Source organism: Neofelis nebulosa, chromosome 1 (assembly GCF_028018385.1).
Source record: "Neofelis nebulosa isolate mNeoNeb1 chromosome 1, mNeoNeb1.pri, whole genome shotgun sequence".
Taxonomy (NCBI): Eukaryota; Metazoa; Chordata; class Mammalia; order Carnivora; family Felidae; genus Neofelis; species Neofelis nebulosa.
The window spans coordinates 45278552-45295269 of NC_080782.1; the positions used below are offsets into that span (position 1 = coordinate 45278552).

The 16718-nt window shown below is 38.0% G+C and overlaps 1 long non-coding RNA gene across 1 annotated transcript in view; it reads right to left on the reverse strand.

The window, feature by feature from the left end:
• Window positions 1-757: 757 nt before the first annotated feature.
• The window catches only part of LOC131509913 (uncharacterized), a 42191-nt gene continuing 26230 nt past the window's right edge, over window positions 758-16718 (reverse strand). The window contains exon 3 of the long non-coding RNA XR_009260824.1: window positions 758-853. This is a non-coding gene — a long non-coding RNA (uncharacterized LOC131509913). The remainder of the gene's footprint in view (window positions 854-16718) is intronic.

A 16718-nucleotide genomic window follows, 5' to 3' on the forward strand; every position in this document is an offset into this window, starting at 1 on the left:
TCACTGGAGGGTAGATCTCAGTTTCCAAATGTCAAGAGGGGACTGTTTGTATATAGCTAATACATTTCATTCTAAGGAAACCACATTTAATCACAAACTATCACACTGACAAAACAGATATTAAAAAGGATATACCATCTCCCTCCCCCCAATTTTCTCTTTTCATGCTTAAGAGAAAAATTCATTTTGACTTTTAGGAAAATCACCATAGTTAACAGTTGTTTGCCTGGAGTCATCCCAAAAGATGTGTGAGTTTTAGAGTTGTTTGATCTGAGTTTAAATCCAAGCTCTTACACTTTACTGCACTTAATGTCTACAGTGAGAAATTGAGATGTTAAATTTCACTTACCTTTTCCATATATGTGGATAAGGTCATATAAAATAAAACTCATAGGATTATTGTCAAGATCAAATTAAATTTTGTACGTGTTATTAGCTGTCTGCATAAATGAGGAAACAAAGGTTTAGAAAAGTTAAATATGCTGTACAATTATGTTCTACAATAGCAAATAACATTTTTGTACTCAGAAAATGTTAGTGTCATATGTTTTTCTGATATGCTGTCTGCTTAGAGTTGATTTATAGGTACTTTAAAAATTGTTCATCTGCGTAGACTGTTGAGTCAGGTCAACAGAATTTGAATGGGGTGAGGTTGGCATATTATCTGCCCCATAGGAATTTTTATTTGGATATATCACCTCATCTTCTCTGGTTTGAAAAGTATAAACTTATGTTAATGTCTGTGAGTACTCACATACTTAGCAGAGAAGACCAGTCCAACAAGAAACCAGGGAAAATCCCAAGACTCTGAGCTGACTTATATCCATGTTTCTCCTCCTTCTGGGCAGACTCTCTGTAGAGACATGGTAGCTATGAATCTGTGGCCTCGTCTGGTATAAAACTGCTTTCTAATGAAAGGCCTAGAGCCAAAGACCTCATTTCATTTCCCCCGAGCCTTCACAGATGGAAGTTAGGATTTCTATTTCACAAAGCAAAAGGGCATGCTATCGGAACTATGGTCTCTGCTTCTCTACTCAATAAAGCAAATTCAAAATCTAATGTCCCCTGCTGCTGACCTTGTTACATTGGCTGTGTTTTTTCATCATGGTTGTGTCTCCCTTTGGCTGTGTTTAACTCACTGAAGGGCCAGACACTTGCATGCATGGGAATGATACTACATGAAGCCTAGTTCTGTTGGATGCCATAAGAGAAAAGGAATCTGCAGAGATGCTGGGAAAGATGTAGGGCTACCAAAGTAAGGATTTAAAGACTACTATTTACCATTCTGGACTTTCTTTTTATGTCCTATACAGGAATGAGTAGCCACTAGAAATCTATAGATCTGATACCTTCTTTCTTTATAAATGAGGAATCTGAGGCCCAGCAGATAACTTGCTTAATTTTAAACAGTAACTGACAGAGGTAGAGCCAAAACCTAGATCTCACCTGAGAGCCTTTTTATAGCCTTGGTTATATTTTTTATTTACCATATTATCACTCGTTTGGTTACAGATCAGTGTTTTTTTTTTTTTCCAAGTTTCTCTAGCTACGATCACTAAGAAATTTGTATCAGGAACTCCTTGTGTGCCTGTTGGAAGAAGACTCCTGAGTTTTGCTCCAGGGCTATCATTTCCTTATCTCTGAAATTGGAAATGTTGCATTTTCAACATGTACTTGATGTGTTTTCTGTGAAATACAGTGTTTTTTTTTTCCTTCTTCTTTTGAAATATACTACTTCTACTAATGAATAATAATTTAGACCTACAGAAAAGTTGCAAATATAGTACAGAGAGTGCCCCTGAACCCTTCATCCAGCTTTCCTTAATAGTAACATTCTATAAAACCATATAGTACAACAAGAAGAAGTTGACATTGGAACAATATTATTAGCTAACCATAGACTTTATTCATATTTCATCAGGGTTTTTTTTACTACAAATTTTTTTGCTTTAGATTATAATCCTTATTTTACATTACAGTAGCTGAATCCTGGCTCTGAAGGCATTCTGAAGGGTTAATTCAAGCACTGCTATGACTAAAATTCAGGCTGCAATTAAGTACTGCTTAATAATGCTGCAGACCCAATCAGCCAGAAACCAAACTGGAGACATAAAAAATTTAGTCTTGATCCCACATTTTACTAATGGAGATTCTGCATCCCAGAGAAGAAATACAATCAAATAGTGAAAAGATGGGAACTGAGTCCATATTATTTGACTTTCTTTATTTATTTTCTTCACATTACTTATAATTTTTTTTAAATACATGCCTTTGCTTATATTTCTCTCCTTTATTCTCAATGTGAGGATCATGGACAGTTTTTTTAAAATGTGTCCACAATCTCCTATGAGTCTCTCATCCATAAGAGGAAAATGAAAAGTCTCATTTACCCCAGTTTTGGGATCAGAAAACATGTTCAGTGAAGGAAACCAATGTCCTGGAGGTCCTATCATGAACACATAGCTGAACCATATCCACACTTCCACAAGCTGACTCCTGAATCAGTGCTATTCCACAGTATACCACACGCCTCCATTCCTGAATTTATGCACTCTGTGCTGAAATGAATATTTTGTGTATTCAAATAGAACATTTGGAGGAGTGAGTATTTATACACAGATTCAAATAGGGCACCTAAATGGGGAGATGTTGTGAACCTGACATATTTAGCGATTATAAATGGGAGACATGGTTGTGGGAAGTGAACAGACACGAATTAGTGTGAAATTCTGCACTTGGCAGAAAAGACTGGAGAATTCTAAGGTTTTTGTTTTGTTTTTTTCATTTAGGCACTTCTGTCGTTTTCTGTCCTAAGAAAGAATGAATTGAGTAATTCCTATGAATTTTGTGACTGCTCACAGGTTGACATGGTTCTGGAAAAAAAATATTGTTCATGGGAGAATGAATATAATTTAAGACACTGTCATAAACACAGCCACCAGCTAAGTTGTATTCAGGAAAGATCAAATTTGTAGGGGAGGAAAACTTTCCCTTCCTTTCTGGGTTCTTTGGCTGATCTAATAATTAAATTGGCATAAGACAGAGTAACAGGAGAAAAATTTAGTTTTGTATGTATTAGAACCTAAAAGATAGGGGGCTCAAAGAGAGGCATTTGAGGCTTACATGCCATCCTGAGCTGAGGAGAAGGGGTTAGGGTCTGGGGCTCCTAAGGGAAGGAAGACAGACAACAGGAAGGTGGGAAGAGCAAATATTTGGCAAACAAATGTTTGTCATGCAGTGCAGAGACAGTGGAACAAACAGGCCCCACTTGGGCTTCCCCCAGCTTACCACACCCACCCCACACTCTTTGTACTTGTTTCTGGTGATAGATGAACCAGGCACTAAAAAGAAAGGTAAAAATTCTTCTGACTTTTTTGGGCCTTGGTTATCTTCATCTTGAAATACTCTACATGCCAAAATGGCTCATTCTGGGGCAGCCTCTCTTGAGCCCTATCAGGTTCTATTCTTGTTTTAACCACTGAAACCAGTTTTTTGTCCATAAGCAAATCATTTTTTTTTTGCTACTATGCCTCAGTACTCCAAATGTGAGTGGGGGAGTTAGAATAGGTGATATCTTGGCAAAGCAATATCTATGATCAGCCATGGGGGATGACCATGGAAGGAGTTGGTGAGTCAAGCCCTATCTATACTGTTGGTTGATGGAAGTGTATTGACGTGAAGAAAGTAACCATCCTTTTTGTGTGTAGTCTAGGGTTCCCTAGGTTTTGCTTTATGACTGTTTTCTCTGATATCTTTTCATCAGAGTCTTTTTTTTTTTTTTAATTTTTTTTTCAACGTTTTTTATTTTTATTTTTGGGACAGAGAGAGACAGAGCATGAACGGGGGAGGGGCAGAGAGAGAGGGAGACACAGAATCGGAAACAGGCTCCAGGCTCCGAGCCATCAGCCCAGAGCCTGACGCGGGGCTCGAACTCACGGACTGCGAGATCGTGACCTGGCTGAAGTCGGACGCTTAACCGACTGCGCCATCCAGGCGCCCCCTTTTCATCAGAGTCTTAACAAAAGCCAGTTATATGATTATTTTTATTAATTTATATAAAACCATAACTGGTATAGAAAATTCCCCCCTGCTTGCCTTCCAGCTTTGTCTCTGCTCTAGGCTTCTCTTCTGAATTCCTGTGCTTCCTAGGTTTCCAGGACTGGGTATCTCAATAAATAGAATGAAAAGGCTTCATCTTCTTTGAGGCTCAAGATAAAAAAATTTGGCAAAGTGGGCAGCCTTTTGGGCAGAACCATATGAAATATTCATCTATAACATCTAAAGGCCTAAGTGTAGAAGGCTACCTTGGCAAGTTGTGGAATAAAGGAAATGTGGCTTTCATGCCCTGAATCTGTGTATTTCTATACCTCTGCCCCTGAGTAACAAACACAGGTTAAGAGGTTGCCCTGCCAATAGGATTTGCCTCCTAATAGGGGAAGTTAAAAGGCCCATCATCTCAGAAAATACATCTTAAAGATGTATTTTTACCTTTAAAAGGTAAAATTTGTGAAAGGTTTCTGGGGTTGTGAAAGATATCGTTAATTGACCTGGACATACCCTAAGTCCATCCATATGAGGCTTTATTTTTCACTGTATACTTAAGGAAGCCTTGGGAGTTATCTTGGAAATTTTAGTTACACTTGAAAAACATGACAAACAAAAATAGGCTATTTGTTTCCTATATTACCCAACTTTTCAAACCAGGTCATAGCTGCAGCTAGTTGTAGTACCAGAATTTTCCTACTGGAGAGTCTTTGATGGGCTAGAAACCTGGTCTTGATATGACATACTGTTTTGACTTATATACTTATTTGGAGTAGCTGGAGTAGAAAGTTGCCTTGCCAAGGATGGAGGCAGGCATATATATCACTTATTTTGACCTTTCTTTTTTTTTTTTATTTTTTATTTTTATTTTTATTTTTTTTTAAATTTTTTTTTAATGTTTATTTATTTTTGAGACAGAGAGAGACAGAGCATGAACGGGGGAGGGTCAGAGAGAGAGGGAGACACAGAATCCGAAGCAGGCTCCAGGCTCTGAGCTGTCAGCACAGAGCCCGACGCGGGGCTCGAACTCACGGACCGTGAGATCATGACCTGAGCCGAAGTCGGACGCTTAACCGACTGAGCCACCCAGGCGCCCCTATTTTGACCTTTCTTTAAAGTGATGATGATATTAAGTTCAAAGATAGGGAATAAATTTTGAAGGTCACAACAGAAGTCAGTAAAAGGGCTTAAAAACCAAATCTCAGATCCTCACGAAAGCAAATCTTTTCCTATAAAGTAATTAATTAACCTCAGTTTCAGTAGGAGAGAATCTCTGCTTTCTTAGGTGAGTACTCTTTTTCCAAGACCAGCTCATCAGTACTGAGTGCATTGCAGCCATATTGATTTTATAGACCACCTTATGCAATTCTTCAAGATGTGTGTGTGTGTGTGTGTGTGTGTGTGTGAATTTTTAAATTTGATTTGAAGTTCTTAGCCAACGGTATTTTGCAGGTATTTTGAAGGAAAGGGTGATTTCTATTTCTATTTAGACTCACATATATTTTGGGAGTCAGAAAAAGAAATCAAAAAAGGAAAATTCTGTTCTAAAATTATAGAATATCAAAGTGTTAAGTAAAAGGAAAGTTGAGTAGAACTAGTGGATCACTGAAGACTAATGAGGCAGTCAGGCCTCATCTTAGTAAAGAGTTAGGCTCTCAAATCAGCATGTGAAAAAAAATTCAGCCTGGCTATCACTACCCTTAAAAATACTCTAGGCAGGTAACATAATACTACAGAAGTCCGACAGGACTTCTGCCAGGTACTATGCTCATAAGGGGAATGATGTGTGGAATTATGCTATCTTGATCCCTTCTCTCACTTGCCTTTTCACTGCTCCTCTTTGCTTTCCCAGAAACAGTCTAACTGAATTTACCTAAATGGATGTAACCTAGAAGAACTTAAAATCCAGGTTTTTTGACTTAGACTTAAAATCCAGTCTGATATTTCTCAACACCCCAAATTCTTATTTCCCTCTTCTCCCTTTCTTCCACACACATTTAGTTTGTGCCTGTATATACTAGAGACTACAGAAAGTGCTGAAGCGAACCAGACAGAGTCTTACCCATATGGAGTTTTTACTTACTTGGGGAAGAAAATAAGAACAAAAAATGATTGCTGATCTATTTATTCTGCAGAGAGCATATAGAAGTCCAGAGTACTATTAAACCATATAATAAAATAACCTAATCACATAAGGCTCAGTTTTGCAGGAGTAGAACTCATGCTACTTAATACCTTTGAGACCTTAGACACATCACTTAAATGTTTCAACTTCTGTTTTCTCAACAACTGCATTAGTAGGTTGTTGTGGATTTCAACTGAAGAAGGTATGTAGGAGTAACTGGTCACCTGTTATTGGAATATAAACTATCTGTGCTGTTGTTTACCATCTATCTTGTTTCTGTATTTGCATTATGCTGTTCCAGAGCTACACAAGAGAAAGAAGATATGGATTTGCCTTTTGCTGCTTAGAAAATTAGATTGGTTCAGAGAAATAATAAAGAGATAGTATTGTGGAACTCAAAGAGTACATGTTACATGAATTCAAAGAAGAGAGAAATGCATCAAGGTGAGCAGGAATATAGGGCAGTCATCAAATAGTTAACTGAATTTTGTGAGTTTATATAGAGGGGATAATAGGTAATTTGTGGTGTTATGGGGTAGATATGGGTACAGGTATGAAAATGCTATCATATTGGACTACCCTATCGTGGGTATGGTATGAAGACATCAAAGTCAGCTGAGCAAACCACTATGGGGCCAGAGTGACTGGGTTTCTACTTTGTTGGTATTTCTCCCCACAACTCTAAAACAACAAAATGTCCAGCTTCCAATTACCATTAAAAACATGTTTTATTAATATAGTGTCCTTGTTAGTAAATGCATATGAATATTTTCTCTACTGACATCCAACCATCAGTTCTGAAGACACAAGAAGCAAGTCTGCCACTTCTTCCTGGGATAATCTTGCCTTTGAAGACAGAGTCCATGTGTCCTTTCCTTCTCATATCTCAAGTTTGTTTGTTTCTTAAGAATTACCATACTAGTCCATAATTCTGTAATTTTAAAAGTAGGTGGAAACAGTTCTTGAAATTTTTATAAGTTCTATAGACCATGTAACTGTTCTTAAGGTAAAACATCCTCCTTTCTGACCATCAATTTTTTTTCACTATTCAAGGCAGAATTCTGGTAGTCATGATAATGGTGCTTTATAGTAATCACACGATCTGCAAAGGTATTCAAAATGCATTTTAAAAATATTTATTTATTTTTGAGACAGAGACAGAGTGCGAGTGGGGGAGGCACAGAGAGACACAGAATCTGAAGTAGGCTTTAGGCTCTGAGCTGTCAGCACAGAGCCTGATGCGGGGCTCGAACCCACAAGCTGTGAGATCATGACCTGAGTTGAAGTTGAACGTTTAACTGATGGAGCCACCGAACATCTAATCAATCAGTATTTGCTGAACCAGGAAGCTAGCCACTCGTCCTCTGAATTAGTTTCTTTCCTTCAAATTGTACTTCCTCAATGTGGAAGTTCTCAAGACTTCCCACATGAAAATCTTTATAATAATCAGCTTGGAGAAAAGTCTTTTTCTTTGATTTTAAGAACCAGAGGTACCTGATTGAAATAGGTTTGGGGCCAGCAACTGGATAGGAAAAGAAAATAGTCTCCACTCAAGTGGTTCCTTTGATAGCAGCTGTATTTACTGGGGAAGCTGATAGTTATTTGTTCACCAAGGTTATTACAGGCATCCAGTCAGTCATAAATCCTATCCAAATAGAGTGCTTTCTTTCACACCATGGGCACTCTACTTCAGAATTTATCCTGAATCCTGCCACTTCTCTCCATCTGCACAGTCATCTCATCCAGGCTACCATTTTCTCTTACCTTAATGTACTGTGCCCATCCCTTACCCAATTGCCCCCAAAAAATCCATTCTCCACACAGATCCATGATATGAATGATCCATGATATGAATAAAAGTAAAACAAAAAACAATAAAAATAATATAAAAAATAGAGAATAATGGCTGTCCCTAATGTAGTATTTACTATGTACCAGATCCCATTTTTTAAGAAAATGCTTTATTGTGATATAATTCACATATCACAAAATTCACTCCTTTAAACTGTACAAATCATCAGATTTTAGTATATCCACAGAGTTATGAAATCATCACTGGTAATTTTATAATATACTTATCACTCTATAAAGAAAATCTTGTACCCATTAGTAGTTACCTCTCCTATCCCACAGTGTCTGGCAACCATTCATCTTTCTGTCTTCACAGATTTGCCTAGGTTTTGCTGGGTATAGAATTATTGATTGGTATTCTTTTTTTAGGTTTATTGTTTTGAGAGAGAGAGAATCCCAATCAGGCTCTACACTGTCAGAACAGAGCATGATATGGGGCTCAAACCCACAAACTGTGAGATCATGACCTGAGTTGAAATCAAGAGTTGGATGCCTAACCGACTGAGCCACTTAAGTACCCGTTGATATGTTTTGAGCACTTTGAATATGTCACTTCTCTTTGTTCTCACCTCCATGGTTTCTGATGTGAAGTATGCTCTTAATCTTATGAGGATGCTTTGTATGTGAAGAATAATTTTTCTCTTGCAGCTTTTCAAATTATACCTTTGTCTTTGATTTTCAATAGTTGAATATGATGTGTCTAGATGCGGAGCTATTTGAGTTATCCTTCTTGGAGTTCATTAGCATTCTTAGATGTATAGATTAATATTTTTCATCAAGTTTGAGAAATTTTTGGCCATTATTTCCTAAAATATTCTTTCTGTCCCTTTTGCCCAAAGCATCTATCAAGGAGAAATTAAAACATATGTCCACACAAAAGCTTTCACACAAATGTTCATAACAGCATTATTCATAATAGTCAAAAAGTGAAACAACACAAATGTCCATGAGCTGATGAATGGATAAACAGAATGTGGTATATCCATAAAGTGAAATGTGAAATATTACTCCACTATAATAAGGGCTGAAGTACTAGTACATGCTCTAATATGGATGAACCTTGAAAATATTAAACTAGGCTGAAAGGAGGCAGGCAGAAAGGCCCCATATGTATAATTCCATATATATATATATATATATATATATATATATATATATATATATATGAAATGAAGTACAGTGTATTCTTTAGCATCTAACAGCAATTATCCTTTTTCTAAAGTAGCACATCACAGAAGGATAAACCATCATTGTGCTGAGTCACTCACTTGCAATTTACCATGTAACTGATGCTAATAGAGATGCCAGTCACACATAACAGGAAAGTGTGAAGCTCATCAGTGAGATGTATAGTGAGGGACCAATGCATAGTAGGGGGCATATGAAGAGATCCAATGGTACAAGGTTTTGGGACTTAGGCACAATTCAAATCCTGACTCCATTCCTTACAAAATTACTATCTTGGTTAGAAAGTTTTTAACCAATCTATGACATTTTTTTTTCATTTTTAAGATGAGTATAATTACACAATGCTGAAAAATGACCAGGACAATTGAGTGAGATAGCTTATGTGCTATTCTTGGAATATAGCAAGTACTCAGTGTAAGTTCATGGAGGAATTTCAGTGCTAAAAGAGACGATATCACAGTAGGAACTCTCAGAAATGGCTTGCTGAAGGAGCTTGAAGGTCCAGCTAATTACTATTGTAGAAGGTAGTACGTGTTAAATGTCAGAGAATGGCACAGGTGGTTTGTATTATTGTAAAGACAGTGTAGTTGACATAATTTAGCATAACAATTTAGCATAACACTAGGGTTTGAATGCTCCAGGTCTACAACTTAATAACGGCGAGATTTCAACCAATTTTCTTTTTTAGTAAAAATCTGGTAAAAAGGAAACTAATTTCCTTCTCTCTTAGTGTTACTAAAATTACACAAGTAAGAACACCTATAAAGCACCTACTACATGCCTGGTACTCAACAAATTCATTACAGGGATTTATTGGAGAAAAAGGAATATTTCAGATCCAAAGAGCCAGGAAAGGGTTATTTAGATGGTAGAACTGTTATAACCCCTAACCAACAATTGAACAGTTAGCTTTTCACAAGCATAGGGCATTCAAGATGTGACAACTTGTTAAAGCTCCCACACTACCTGCCCTTTACCTGAGCACGACAGTTGCTCTCTCACTGGTTGTTGTCTGATTCTGAGGTGATACCCATTGGAAGGAGAGGTCATTCAGTGATGGTTTCTATCACAGGTTTTCAAAATGGAATGTCTGCATACTGAGTGGTGGCAACACAGAGGCGTGGGGGGAGGGAGTTAGAACTTATATTCACTTGTATTTTAATATATTGGTTTAAGTATTTAAAATTTTTGTATATATTTATAATATACATTATATGGGGTCTGTATGGATTCATAAATATACTGAGCATGCACAGTTAAAAATTACTTACTAAAGACAGTATGCAACCAAATTTTGGGAACAATAGTCTAGATATCAGCCTGATAACTCTCCTGATAATTCATGTTTCTGCTCCCGTCCCAGTGGTAAAGGAGAAAGTACAGAAGGAAGGTGAAGCAAACCCTCTCTCGTAGTTTTAAGGATAGGTAAGCAAGGTTCTAAAAAGTGTGACGACATGATCAAGTAAAGGAAGAAACAAAATGAGGAGTCAGAGTCTCCCATGAAGTCTTGTTTTCCTTGGTGGATGTTTGGGGATGGAGGGTAAGAGTATGTCCCTTGATATGGTCACAGGATGGGAGGGGTCATAACTAATTTTTTGTTCATTTGTATTTTTTCTACTATACAACCCTGGCAGAATTAAATTATACAAGGTCCCTCTAAACCCTTGCTGGAGAAGCTAGTGATAAGAAAATTAATCATCTCTTCTGCCAGGCCTCTCTCTCATGACTCTGGACATCCTCAGTTGATTCTGTTTCAAAAATGTAATTTCATTGAGTAACAAATGTGCAGCACACTCAGGTCACGTGGCCCCAGGTGCCTGAAGGGAGTGGAGGTTTCTCTGTGGAATCACTGAAGCATCTATGATGTCATTCTTGTCAGGCAACGTTTCTTTCTTTTCCTTACCCTGCAAGGGAAGGGGAGATTGGAGGTCTGGCTAGGGAATCTGTCTCCATTGAGAATTCTTTGCATTGGAAGAAGACAGAATCCCAGGAGTCACTCAGTCTATTAACTCATGGAAATGCTTATGTGGCTTCCACCAGTCATTCATTGAAGGCCCAGTCTTGATTTTATGCTTAAAAGATATACAGATAGTAAAACCTTTGGGCAGCAGAAAAGTCCTTGTTTATTGACCTTAAGGAAAAGGATTTGAAAAAAGAGAAAAAGGAATAGTGTGTTTTACAGATTAGATTATTAGGAGGAAGTATTTCCCCTAAGCAAATGTTATATTCATTAAAAATGTAAATGGACTTCCACCATCATTCACTCTGAGTTCTCTCAGCCTCCATTATGTAAAATCAAATGAGTTTTTATACTGAGAAGCTGTTCCGCTCACAGCAGGCTATTCTTTTCCCACACACTGATAGTTGTCCTGCTTCAGAATCCTCTTGGTCTTTCTGTCAAAAAGAAGGCCTATGCTGCATGGTGTATCCAGGGCCAAATCAGTAGGATGGGCACATTCACATGTGGGAGAGTCCCATCAGCATCCTGTCAGTTAATGACAACTTTCTAGTGCCTCTCTCTGAGGGAACCAAGTATGCAGAGGGTAAAAAGGCCAGCAAAGAGAATGCTTTAATAAGGGACAGATAGTTAAAAAGCAATGGATTATGGGGGCATGGCTTCAGGTAAGCTGGCAAGTAATTCAAATGAGAAGCAATGGGGTAGACCTAACAGTGATAGAAATGTGAGGGAGAAGGTAGCATGGTAAAGAAGAAAGAGCAGCAAATTAAAAATCTGGAAGTTGGGCACTGGCCTAGGTTCAGCATTGGCTGTCTGTGTAAATTTGTTCAAATCATTCTATCCTTTGCTTCTTGGTTTTCCTGTCTGTAACATGAGTGGTTTGGATTAACCAACTTCCAAGGTTTCTTCCACCTACAGTACTGTTCTGGGCACAAAAGGCTATGCATTCCACTTTCCATTTGGCTGTGTGTCTATGAATACATAGAAGGTTCCAGGCCTTCTATTCTAGGTTTCCATATGCCTTGTATTTATAGTTTTCTGTCTGTGAAAGAGACCCTCAGCACCCTTATTTATAATCTGTGGCCTATAGAACAGATATGTATAAGGTAGACAGAGCAGTTACTACCGGAGACCTGGATGTCCATGAATTTAAACAGGGTTTCAAGGCAAGGGATTAAGGAAGAAGCACTGCATGGGAAGAGGGGATGATTATCTAGATGTCTGACTTTGGGAGTATCCTTCAGGCATGAAACAGTATGGTGGTGATGCTTGCCCTGTCTGAAAGCACAAGGCACAACTAGAATATCATGTTAGGGTGTCTTCAGTACCAAACCCCATATTATAGAATGCATGTATTGCTAGTTTCAATGGAGAACTTAACTCTCTGGATGCCTGTTGCTTTCACAGAGCCATTCCCACAGTTGTCTTTTCAGCCAGCCCAGAGAGGAAGCGTAATGCAGTGATGGAGTCTAAATCCCAGTTTGAATCTTGGCTGTGTCATCTACCAGCTCTTTAACCATGCACCATTCTGGACCTCAGTTACTATACCTCCAGAATAGGAACCATAATAATAGTAAATGTATAGGGTTTCATAAGGAAAAACTGAAATCATACATGTAAATTACCTATTTCAGGACCTGATACATAGTAATAACATAATTTAAAAAGAAGTTACTGTTCTAATATAGTGCAGAGCCAACCTTAGGTGCCACCTTCTCAATTAAGGCACTTTTTATTACTTTGACCCATAGAGATCTATTCAGTCTCAAATGATAGCAGTTAATATTTTTACAGCCTAATTTAGCTCTTGCCTACTCACTGTCTTGGAATAGTCTCTAATGGAAAACTTTCCAATCACATAATAAGTTCTCTAGTGATGGAGGAAGAGCCAGAGACAAGTTAAGTGTCTTAGTCAAAGTGAAGCAGCTAATACATGGTTCAGTTCTTATTTTCTGGCTCCAGGGCCACTCTGCCCTCACTGTTTCTCAGAACATTCCTCCACTGCTTGAAATGAGACCTGGTTGAGTTTTCTCATAGGTGGCACTAAGGAGAGAACACTTGCCTGGGAGTCGGTAATCCAGGCTTGGGGGATGTCACCACCAGACTTCTCAACGAGCTTGTTGTGGATATAGGGGTCTGGCCCTTTCCCTCTCTGAGCCTCCATTTCCCTACCTTTAAAATAAGGTAGTGCTAGTGTTAGTAATTAATAAGAGCTTGGGTGGTTGGACTGGCACTGGCCCCGTCCTGGTGCTGTCATCGTCCTATGCAGCACTGAGAAAGTTGTTTAACGTCTCTAAACTCAGTTTCTTCAGGTAAGCTGAAGATACTGATACCACATCCCATGAAGAACTGGGAGGGCTCAATGAAATGGTGCATGTAAAGTACTTGTCACAATGCAGGGAGTGTGGCTGTGATTTTTGTTGCTGCTGTTTTTATCCTTAACAATATCATAATCATCTCTATTAGCTTTTATTGCACAGTGGTAAAGAACATAGGCTCTATTTTGACTTTAAAGCCAACTCCATGTTTTATTAGCTATGTGACTTGCCCTTCTGATTCTTAGCTTATTCATTCCTAGAAGGGGGATAATGATAATGCCTACATTAAAGGGTTCATGTGAGCATTAAATGAGGTATTATTAAGTATTTTGTATATTGTCTAGCATGTGAGTATTCAAATATTAGCTGTCATAAGTCATAATGATAGTATGTATTCAGCCATAACTTTTGTGAATCCCTACTTACAAATTGAAGCTTGGGAAAGAAATCAAACTTATGCTATGAAACTTGGTAAAGACATCTGTGGGTAGGCGTGGAGTAAATATCCTCATATGTAGCCTTCCAGATATCTGTCTACAGCCAGTGCAGTGGCCTTTGAAAGAAGACAAATGGGATGTGGCAAACTTTCAGACTCCTTTCCTAGGACCTGTATCTTGGCAGTGACGTGTGTGAACTTCTGAAGACCAGCTGGCTAAATGAAGGCCTGCTGACTTTCTCTCCACCCCAATCCTCATGTTAGCAAATGGAGGAAAAACACACAAGAGTGTATTCTAGAGTAGGTGTAATGAAGCCTGAGACCCTATAGTCAGTAATGAAGTGCAACATTGATGAAGATGTTCTGGGGGGAATAAGGGAGACAGGGAAGTAATGGTCAGTAGGAAAGAGTGTTCTTTGCAAAAGTACTTTTTTTTTAATATGAAATTTATTGTCAAACTGATTTCCATACAACACCCAGTGCTCATCCCAACAGGTGCCCTCCTCAATACCCATCACCCACCCTCCCCTCCCTCCCACCCCCCATCAACCCTCAGTTTATTCTCAGTTTTTAAGAGTCTCCTATGGTTTGGCTCCCTCCCTCTCTAACTTTTTCCCCCCTTTCCTTCCCCCATGGTCTTCTGTTAAGTTTCTCATGATCCACATAAGAGTGAAAACATATCGTATCTGTCTTTCTCTGTATGACTTATTTCACTTAGCATAACAGTACTTTGTTTTCATTAAGAGGGACCTCTGATTAAATGTGAGTCTTATCACAGAATCCTAAACTCAGGGAAGGAGGATGTGGCAACAGCCCCATTGGGTCAAAGGACATGCTGTAGTAACCAGAAGCCACTTTCTTTATATCCTAGACCTAATAGTCAGGCATACCTGGGTTCAAATCTATCACCAATTCACTGTTTGATTTGGGACAAATGATTTTCGTTCTCTGTTTTTCTCATCTATAAATGGGAGATGTGTTTGGTTGTTTCTACCTTACTGTTGATAGGAGATTTTTAAAAGATGGTGGTAAAGCACTTAGTTCAATGTATGGCACTTGGTAATCACTCAAATGTTAATAAAGGTAAGATTATCCTCTTTTTATAATTCTCTCTTTGTAACTGCAAGGCTAGAAACCCCCCCTTTATCATTCCTGAATCTTAGTTTCCACTTATATACAATAAGAAACCTAGAAACAAACCAGCAGTATCTTCCAAAGATCTCCATGTAAGGTGTCTGTTTCAAGCAATAACCCAAGAGACAGGGATGGAAGAAAACAACTGTTCCCTGAGATCTTAGTTTCAAAGGTTAGGGACATGATAAAAAATACCATATTCTCCTTTAGTGATGCATTAGTTTTTCTAAATCTGTATTTTAGTTCTGCATAGCCCTTTGGAAGTAATAAATTTACCAGACTTAAAAAAGAACATTGAAATAGGAGATGCCTCTGCAGTTTTATGATGTCAAGTAGTCATGTGACCTGAGGCAGATGCTCATTTTCCCCACTGGTAAAATAGGGGAGCTTATTTCCATGAATTTTTAAGTTCCCCATGAGGTTTGAAGTTTTTCATGGAAACTTTATTTCCTATAATTTATTCTGAATTTATCTGATTAGAGCCTTAGAGTTCTATTAGCTCAGGCTTCCATAACAAAATACTGTAGGCTGGGTGTCTTAAACAACTGGAATTTATTTTTCACAATTCTGTAGGCTGGGAAGTCCAAGATCAAGGTGCTGACTGATTCAGTTTCTGCTAAGGGCCCTGTTCCTGGCTTGCACATGGCTGTCTTTATCCTGTGTCGTCCTCAAGGCAAATAGGGCCAGAGCAAGTCCTCTGGTGTCTTTTCTTTTAAGGGCACTAATCTCTTAGAAGGGTCCCACTCTAATGACCTCCTTTTAAACTGAATTACCTCCCCAAAGCTATGGTTCCAAATGAGGATTTGGGCTTTAAGAAATGAATGGAGAGGTGGGTACAGTTTGGTCTGTAAGACAGTGAATGTGGGCAGATCGCTTTTGAAATTTTTCTAGGTCTATTCATGTAACACAAAGTTACTGAGCACTTACCAAAATTCAGATACTGTTTCAGTCACTGGGAATATAATAACAAAACAGGCAAACTTTATACTCTTGTGGTGGAGATGATATTCTAGTCAGTTTGATGTGTAAGATATATGTTTGTCTTTTCTAAAAACATTCTGATATCATTCATGGGGAATTGAATTGGTGACTTCCCAAGGAGCATGGTAGTAAACTAAGCATTTCTTTCTACGTAATTAAATGAAAGAATTTTAATTCCTAGGGATGCTGGGTTGTTCTTTCTTTGAAGGAGCCAATATCCCTAATTTATACTTGGGTTTCATAGGCATTCATGAACATGATATTAATATTCAATATAAGCATTGGATTTATAGGCAGGAATTTTGGGTCAGAAAAAAATTTTACTCAGAAAATGTGGCTTTGTTTTTTACTAGTAGATGATTTTGGTCAAGTTACTTTAATTTCTGTGGTTTCAGTTTTCTGTGGTTCAATTGGATTTTAAAAGCTGTGGGTTTAGACCACTAATTTTTATTACCAGAATCTGCTACAGTAAATTCAGAAATGAAAATGTTTACCATGCTTTTTTAATAAACATCAAATACATTATTGGATATGAAAGCACTTTCATAATGGTTTTATCTATCTGATTACTGAGCAGAGTGAAAGTGTTGCAGGTGGCCACTCCTTTTACCGTTGTGGTTATCTAACAGTGCAAAACAAATTATCGCAAGGTTTCATGTTGCAATATAATTACTTGTTACATTT